We start from the raw sequence: 8,498 nt of genomic DNA, 5'->3' as shown, positions 1-8,498 counted from the left end.
GCGTTAAGCATAGAGTTCCATGGTGGACACCAGATTGCCGCAGGGCGCTGTGCCGACGCAATAAGGCCTACAGGCTTTTCAAAAATAACATCAATAATGAGAACTTTTGCAACTACAAACTAGCAAGAGCTAGGGCTCGTAGAGTAATTAGACAAGCTAAAAGAGACTCCTGGCGTAGCTTTGTCTCTACAATCAATAGTAATACAAAAATATCAGAGGTTTGGTCCACTGTCAAAAAAAATTAATAAAAACAAAACATCCTGCAAAATTAAAAACATCATCCACGAGGGAACAAATTTCGATTCACCAAAAGACATTGCTAATGTACTCGCCAGGCAGTTCTCTTATACAAGCAGCTCAGCAAACTACCATCCTGCTTTCCTGCCCACCAAGGAAGCCGCTGAGCTGCAACCTATTCACTTTGCCACAGGAGATGACTTTGATTATAATAAAGACCTAACTATGAATGAGCTTGTCCGAGCCCTAGAAGCCTGTAGAGGAACATCCCCGGGCCCCGATGAGATTCGATATGAGATGATGAAGCATCTTAATCATGATGACATGATTAAGTTGCTAGAAGTGTACAATGAAATTTGGAAAAGCCACACTTTTCCAAACTCATGGCACTTTGCCCACATCATTCCTGTATTGAAAGGAGGGGGTAATCCCAGAACTGCCATCTCCTACCGACCAATTGCGTTGACAAGTTGCTTATGCAAGGTCATGGAAAGAATTGTTAACAGTAGGCTATTGCATTTTTTAAATAGCAGTAATTTACTAGTTGACGAGCAGTGCGGCTTCCGAAAGGGACGCCAAACTCTCGATCAACTAGTAAAGCTGGAAAGTCATATTCAAGAGGCAATTGCCAAAAAAGATTTTTTGATTTCAGTATTTTTAGATATAGAAAAAGCCTACGACATGACATGGCGATATGGCCTACTCAGAAAACTTTATGCTTTCGGATTACGTGGAAACTTGCCTTGTTTTATTCAAAATTTCATATCTGACAGAACGTTCTCTGTCAAACTTTTTGCCGACAATGTCACTTTTTCGGACATTTTTGTCCAGGCAAACGGGGTCCCACAAGGAAGTGTCTTGTCGCCAACATTATTTCTATGTATGATTAATGACATCCTACCAGCTCCCCCTCGAAATCTTAAATACTCACTGTACGCCGATGATTGTGCATTGTGGCATTCCAGCAACAATGCAGAGTTCTCGGCAAATCGTATCCAACTCGCATTGGATATGATTCATAACTGGGGCCTCCAGTGGGGTTTTAAGTTTTCCATTAGAAAGAGTATTGGGGTAATTTTTTCACATAGAAAGATACCAAATATCAGACTAACTTTAGATAACCACCCAATACCCATTCAAAATTCTGCTAGATTTCTTGGTCTACTCTTTGATTGTAGACTTAATTGGAAAGACCACATTGGTCAGTTAAAGAATAAATGTCAAAAAGCACTAAATTTATTAAAGTGCATTGCTGGTAATAAATGGGGAGCTGATAGGAAGTCTTTGCTAATGATATATAAAGCCCTGGTTAGGTCTAAAGTAGATTATGGGTCAATCGTGTATGATTCGGCATCGAAAACAAGTTTGAAAGGATTGGATGCTGTGCAGAATGCCTGTTTACGTGTGTGTCTTGGAGCCCTGAAGTGCACTCGGATCGAGCGTCTTGAGGTGGAGTCAGGAGTACCTCCCCTCCGACTCAGACGCGGCCAATTAGCCCTGACCTATGCCGCTAAGGTGGCTCGATACCCGAGCCATCCCAATGGCAATGGAGGCATTAGGCCCTTTGCCACGAGACTCCACGACCTCGTCGAGAAAGTCGGTATAGATCTCTCTACTATTGATACCCTGGTTCAGTCAAACATAGCGCCATGGGAAACACCCAATTTTTCCATCATGGAAGCTTGGCTTCCATCAGCTAAGGCCATGGCGCCGGAGGGTGAGGTACGCCAGCGGTTTAGAGAGATCCTTATTAAGCATTTATCCTTTTTTCATATATATACCGACGGCTCCAAGACAAATGAGGGTGTGGGTGCGGGTGTATGGTCGACTGAATGTGAACTAAAGTTTAGACTGCCGAATCATACATCGATCTTTCTTGCTGAACTTTTTGCCATTGACAAAGCTATTGATTTTGCTCTATCGACGACCCACGATAGAATAGTCATTTTTTCCGATTCATTAAGTTCACTTAAAGCTATTAAATCCTTAGAAACCACTAAAAATGAATTGCTGGGTAATATCATTCGTAAGTTACACGGTGCCAATAAATCAATCAAGCTAATATGGGTACCAGGCCACTCTGGCATCCATGGCAATGAACAGGCTGACAAATTAGCCGGGTCAACTGACGATTTGGACATTACCATAATTCGTACAGATCTCAGGTGTTTTGTGTCTCTTATAAAAGCAAAAATACATCTCCTGTGGCAAAGTGAGTGGACCAGCCTCCAACTCACACACAAGATCAAGCCAACAATCGAAATGTGGGAGACAGCCCACAGGAAAGAAAGAAGGGAGGAGGTGGTGTTGGCCCGCCTAAGGGTCAATGCTACAAGACTCACCCACCTCACCCCCTATATAGAAAGAACATTCCCTCCACAATGCCCTGACTGCAACACCAGCCTAACCATCAACCATCTTTTTATAGTATGCCGAAAATTCTCACACCAAAGAAAACCACTCCAAAATTATCTAAGAATAAAAAACAAAGAATTTACACTGTCAAATCTATTATTAGACGATGAAAAAATAATAAATAAAGTAATTGCTTTTCTAAGGGAGACAAAACTTTATGACCTTATATAGATTGATAGAATAAATAGGATCCATTGGCTTAATAACCTTGGCCATGTGCCGCTGGTTGATAGCCAAGAAATCCAACAAAAAAAAAAAAAAAAAAAAAAATCGATGGTCTTCACTCGTGTTCGAACTCTTGATGAGGCAACACCTTGTTTAAACGCAGTAACAACAAGTACAAAGTCTTGTGCCACTTGAGCTACCCTGGAGCCCGGGGCCTCTTGTCTCGCTGGACATTGTTGTTCCTGAGTTCTCTTAACGTAAATAGCTGTAAAGTAAAATCCTGTAATTGCAGAACATTTGTTGTGCTTTGCCAGCACCTTCAGTGCTCTTGCTTTGCAGGTGACACGAGGCTACAGTAGTAGTAGTCAGCACCCCACCCCAGACCCGCAGCTCTCTTCTACACCAGGGTAGCCCTTGTGGCTTTGACCCCTGGGTAGGGAGGCCCAGTAGTCTGGGGCGTCATTTGGGCGCACTTTTTCTTTGGTCCTGAAATCTCTTCCTTATAATGTGACTTTCCTGAGCCTACCGGAGTTCCTCGGAACTCCCGTATTCGCTTGGGGGGTGGGCATTGAATTACCGTCCTTCGCCTAGGCAAGTTCGGCGGTAAGGAAGTGTCCCACACATAACTCGATCCCTCTGTGGTACTGGAGAACGCAACCAGGCTTCCACTGAGGGGGTAGAGGACGAAAAACTGCCTTACTCTCTTAGCTATTGCTGTTAGGTTGATAACAAAAGTTAAGAGGTTTTTTGTCCCATCAGGACTACGATTTTGAGTAAAGGGGTCGGACCTGGTCCGATACCCAGTATGAGTGATACCCCGGCTACCCCTTCTCCTCCTAAAGGAGGAGGGACGACTAAAGACCCTTCTACGACTAATCTGATGACGAACAATGGTACCCCCACTAATGACAAGACGAGACGACCACTTTTCACAATCCCCACCCAGAATGCAAGGTTCGCGAATGTCAAATGCGTGAATGAAAATCAGTCGCTTTTGAACGTGAACCCCTTTATCATCAAAAAGGTCCTTGATGGTCAAGTGGACGGCGACTTTGATTTTGTTAAAAAATTGCGAGATGGAAGCCTCCTTGTTAAAGTACAATACAACTCCCAGATTAAGGATTTACTTAAGCTGACGCAAATTCATGATCTTCGAGTAAAAGTAACTATTCCTATTGGCCCAAATACCTGTAAGGGAGTAATCTTTCACAGGGATTTGAGGACGATGGATGAAAGTGAAATTCTTGAGAGCATGAAGGACCAAGACGTAGTGGACGTTCATTGTATGACCAAGAAGGACGGGAATGTGCGAACGAAAACTGGACTGTGTTTTTTGACTTTTGCCTTGAATAAAATCCCTGAATATGTCAACGTCGGTTATGAACGTGTACAAGTAAGACCTTATGTCCAAAAGCCAATGCATTGTAACAGATGCCAAAAATTCGGACACACCTCATTAAGATGTATTGACAAAGATTCTACTAAATTCACTTGCCGTAAATGTGCTGAAGCCCATGACACCATCACATGTACTAGCAAAGTTTCTAAATGTGCTAACTGTGAAGGTCCCCATCATTCAGGATCTGCCGAGTGCAGCATCCTGAAGAAGGAGACTGAAACATTGGCATATATGAGAAAGCATGAAGTTAGTTATACTGAAGCTAAGAGGAAAGTGGAAAGTTTGACACACAAACCCGATACTTCCTATGCTGCAGCGGTAACTAGCAACAACCCTAGTACAAGTGATATCAGTCAACAGCTTGCAGCTAAGGATCAGGAAATTGCCGAACTCAAACAAACCGTTAAAGAATTAAATATTAAAGTTTATCAACTGACAAAATTGGTCGATCAAATGGCTGCATCAACCCAGCCTAAACATCTTAAGGAAGCAGACACCGAATCACAGTCCGGAGCGCACCTTCCCGTCCGGGCTACTCCTGTGAGGACTTCGTCTGGCTCGCGATCGGTTTCTCGAGAGAGAAGCAGGTCGCAGTCTGTCAGTCGTCTCCCTCGCCAGGAGGTGCAGGACATGGAGGCTTCTGTCTCCAAACCATCCCGTGAGAGGTCCCCGGGAAGCGAGGGAGAGGAGGCGCCTCCCTCCCATAAAAAGAAAATTAAAACTGGTGGACAAGGCACTTCCAAACCCCATAAAACGTAATCATCGCGTCAACCATTATACAATGGAACTGTCGAAGTATTAGATCTAAAGTAAACGACCTTAGATTATTAGCCTCGTCCTATGCTCCCGATATTATAGTTCTCCAAGAAACTCATTTGACAAACCTCGTCTCTGACGAGGTCGTATCGCTCAGGAACTACCATTTATGTCGGAAGGATCGTGAGGGTAGGGGTGGAGGCGGAGTCGCCATGTACATCCACCAAAGCCTCCCTTTTACAGAAGTGACTATTGATTCTACTTTGGAGTTTGTCGCATGCAAAGTAAAAATTAATGGCACGTATCTGGCTATATGTTCAGTTTATTGTCCGCCTGATAAAGTGATAATCTATGATGAGCTCTTTGCTCTTCAGGAACGTCTGCCACAAAATAAAGTAATTTTAGGTGATTTCAATGCTCATCATACGTTATGGGGTTCCCTACGGGTGGATGGTAGAGGTGAGCAAGTAGTTAAGCTGATCAACGAGTCTGAATTAGTCCTTCTGAATGATGGTAGTCCCACGCGGGTGGACGATAATACCGGGAATTTGAGCTTTATAGATATATCACTGGTCTCTTCATCAATAGCAGCCAAGTGCCTGTGGCACACCATTGACGACTCGTTGGGAAGCGATCATCTTCCTATTTTGATTAAATATTCATGCGACACAGTGAGAACGCCTTCAGCGCCTAAATTTAACGTAAAAAGAGCAGACTGGGTCGCCTTCACAAGGAGCGTCAAGCTCGAACTTGTAGGAGAAACCATTGATGATAAAGTAAACAATATTCAGAATTCGATTATAGAAGCAGCATTGCTATCTATTCCTAAAACTTCGACAGATAGCGTTAAGCATAGAGTTCCATGGTGGACACCAGATTGCCGCAGGGCGCTGTGCCGACGCAATAAGGCCTACAGGCTTTTCCAAAATAACATCACAAATGAGAACTTTTGCAATTATAAACAAGCAAGAGCTAGGGCTCGTAGAGTAATTAGACAAGCAAAAAGAGACTCCTGGCGGAGCTTTGTCTCTACTATTAACAGCAACACAAAAACATCAGAGGTTTGGTCCACTATCAATAAAATCAATAAGAAAAAAACCTCTTTTAAAATAAATAACATCATTGAAGAGGGTAACAACTTGGATTCACCTAGAGACATTGCTAATGCACTCGCCAGGCAGTTCTCTCATACAAGCAGCTCAGCAAACTATCATCACGCATTCCTGCCCATCAAGGAAGCGGCTGAGCTGCAACCAATTCACTTTGCCACAGGAGATGACTTTGATTACAACCAAGATCTAACAATGAATGAGCTTGTCCGAGCCCTAGAAGCCTGTAGAGGAACATCCCCAGGCCCCGATGAGATTCGATATGAGATGATAAAGCATCTTAATCATGATGACATGATTAAGTTGCTAGAAGTGTACAATGAAATTTGGAAAAGCCACACTTTTCCAAACTCATGGCACTTCGCCCACATCATTCCCATATTGAAAGGAGGGGGTAATCCCAGACTTGCCATCTCCTACCGCCCAATTGCGTTGACAAGTTGCTCATGCAAGGTCATGGAACGAATTGTTAACAGTAGGCTATTGCATTTTTTAAATTCCAGTAATTTACTAGTTGACGAGCAGTGCGGTTTCCGAAAGGGACGCCAAACTCTCGATCAACTAGTAAAACTGGACAGTCATATTCAAGAGGCAATTGCCAAAAAAGATTTCTTGATTTCAGTATTTTTAGATATAGAAAAAGCCTACGACATGACATGGCGATATGGCCTACTCAGAAAACTTTATGCTTTCGGATTACGTGGAAACTTGCCTTGTTTTATACAAAATTTCATTTCTGACAGAACGTTTTCTGTCAAATTGTTTTCTGACAATGTCACTTTTTCGGACATTTTTGTCCAGGCAAACGGGGTCCCACAAGGAAGTGTCTTGTCACCAACTCTATTTCTATGTATGATCAATGACATCTTACCAGCTCCTCCTCGGAATCTTAAATACTCACTGTACGCTGATGATTGTGCATTATGGCATTCCAGCAATAATGCAGAATTCTCAGCAAATCGCATCCAATTGGCACTGGATATGATTCATAACTGGGGCCTCCAGTGGGGTTTTAAGTTTTCCATTAGAAAGAGTATTGGGGTAATTTTTTCACATAGGAGGAAGCCGAATATCAGGCTAACTCTAGACAACCACCCAATACCTATTCAAAATTCTGCAAGATTTCTTGGGCTACTTTTTGATAGTAGACTCAATTGGAAAGACCACATTGGTCAATTAAAGAATAAATGTCAAAGAGCACTAAATTTATTAAAGTGCATTTCTGGTAATAAATGGGGAGCTGATAGACAGTCTTTGCTAATGGTATATAAAGCCCTGATTAGGTCTAAAGTAGACTATGGGTCAATCGTGTATGGTTCGGCATCGAAAACAAGTTTGAAAGGATTGGATGCTGTGCAGAATGCTTGTTTGCGTGTGTGTCTTGGAGCCCTAAAATGTACTCGGATCGAGCGTCTTGAGGTGGAGTCAGGAGTACCTCCCCTCCGACTCAGACGCGGCCAGTTAGCACTGACCTATGCCGCAAAGGTGGCTCGAGACCCGAGCCACCCTAATGGCAATGGAGGCACTAGGCCCTTTGCCACGAGACTCCACGACCTCGTCGAGAAAGTCGGTATAGATCTCTCTACCATCGATACCCTGGTTAAGTCAAATATAGCGCCATGGGAAACCCCCAATTTTTCTATTATGGAAGCCTGGCTTCCATCAGCCAAGGCCATGGCGCCGGAGGGTGAGGTACGCCAGAGGTTCAGAGAGATCCTTATTAAACATCTATCCTTTTTTCATATATATACCGACGGCTCCAAGACAGATGAGTGTGTAGGTGCGGGTGTATGGTCGACTGAATGTGAACTAAAGTTTAGACTGCCGAATCATACATCGATTTTTCTTGCTGAACTTTTTGCCATTGATAAAGCCATTGATTTTGCACTATCGACGACCCACGATAGAATAGTCATTTTTTCCGATTCATTAAGTTCACTTAAAGCTATTAAATCCTTAGAAACCACTAAAAATGAATTGCTGGGTAATATCATTCGTAAGTTACACGGTGCCAACAAATCAATCAAGCTAATATGGGTACCAGGTCACACTGGTATTCATGGTAATGAACAGGCTGACAAACTAGCCGGGTCAACTGGCGATCTGGACACTACCATAGTTCGTACAGATCTCAGGTGTTTTGTGTCTCTTATAAAAGCAAAAATACATCTCCTGTGGCAAAGTGAGTGGACCAACCTCCAAATCACACACAAGTTCAAGAACACTATTGAACTGTGGGACACATCCCACAGGAAGGAAAGAAGGGAGGAGGTGGTGTTGGCCCGTCTTAGGGTCAACTCTACCAAGCTTACCCACCTCACTCCCTATATAGAAAAAAAATTTCCTCCACGATGCCCTCACTGTACCACCATCCTCACAATAAACCATTTCCTTACAATATGCCCAACCTACAATAT

Source organism: Penaeus chinensis, chromosome 34 (genome assembly GCF_019202785.1).
Source record: "Penaeus chinensis breed Huanghai No. 1 chromosome 34, ASM1920278v2, whole genome shotgun sequence".
NCBI lineage: Eukaryota > Metazoa > Arthropoda > Malacostraca > Decapoda > Penaeidae > Penaeus > Penaeus chinensis.
Note: the sequence above shows the minus strand (reverse complement) of the source record.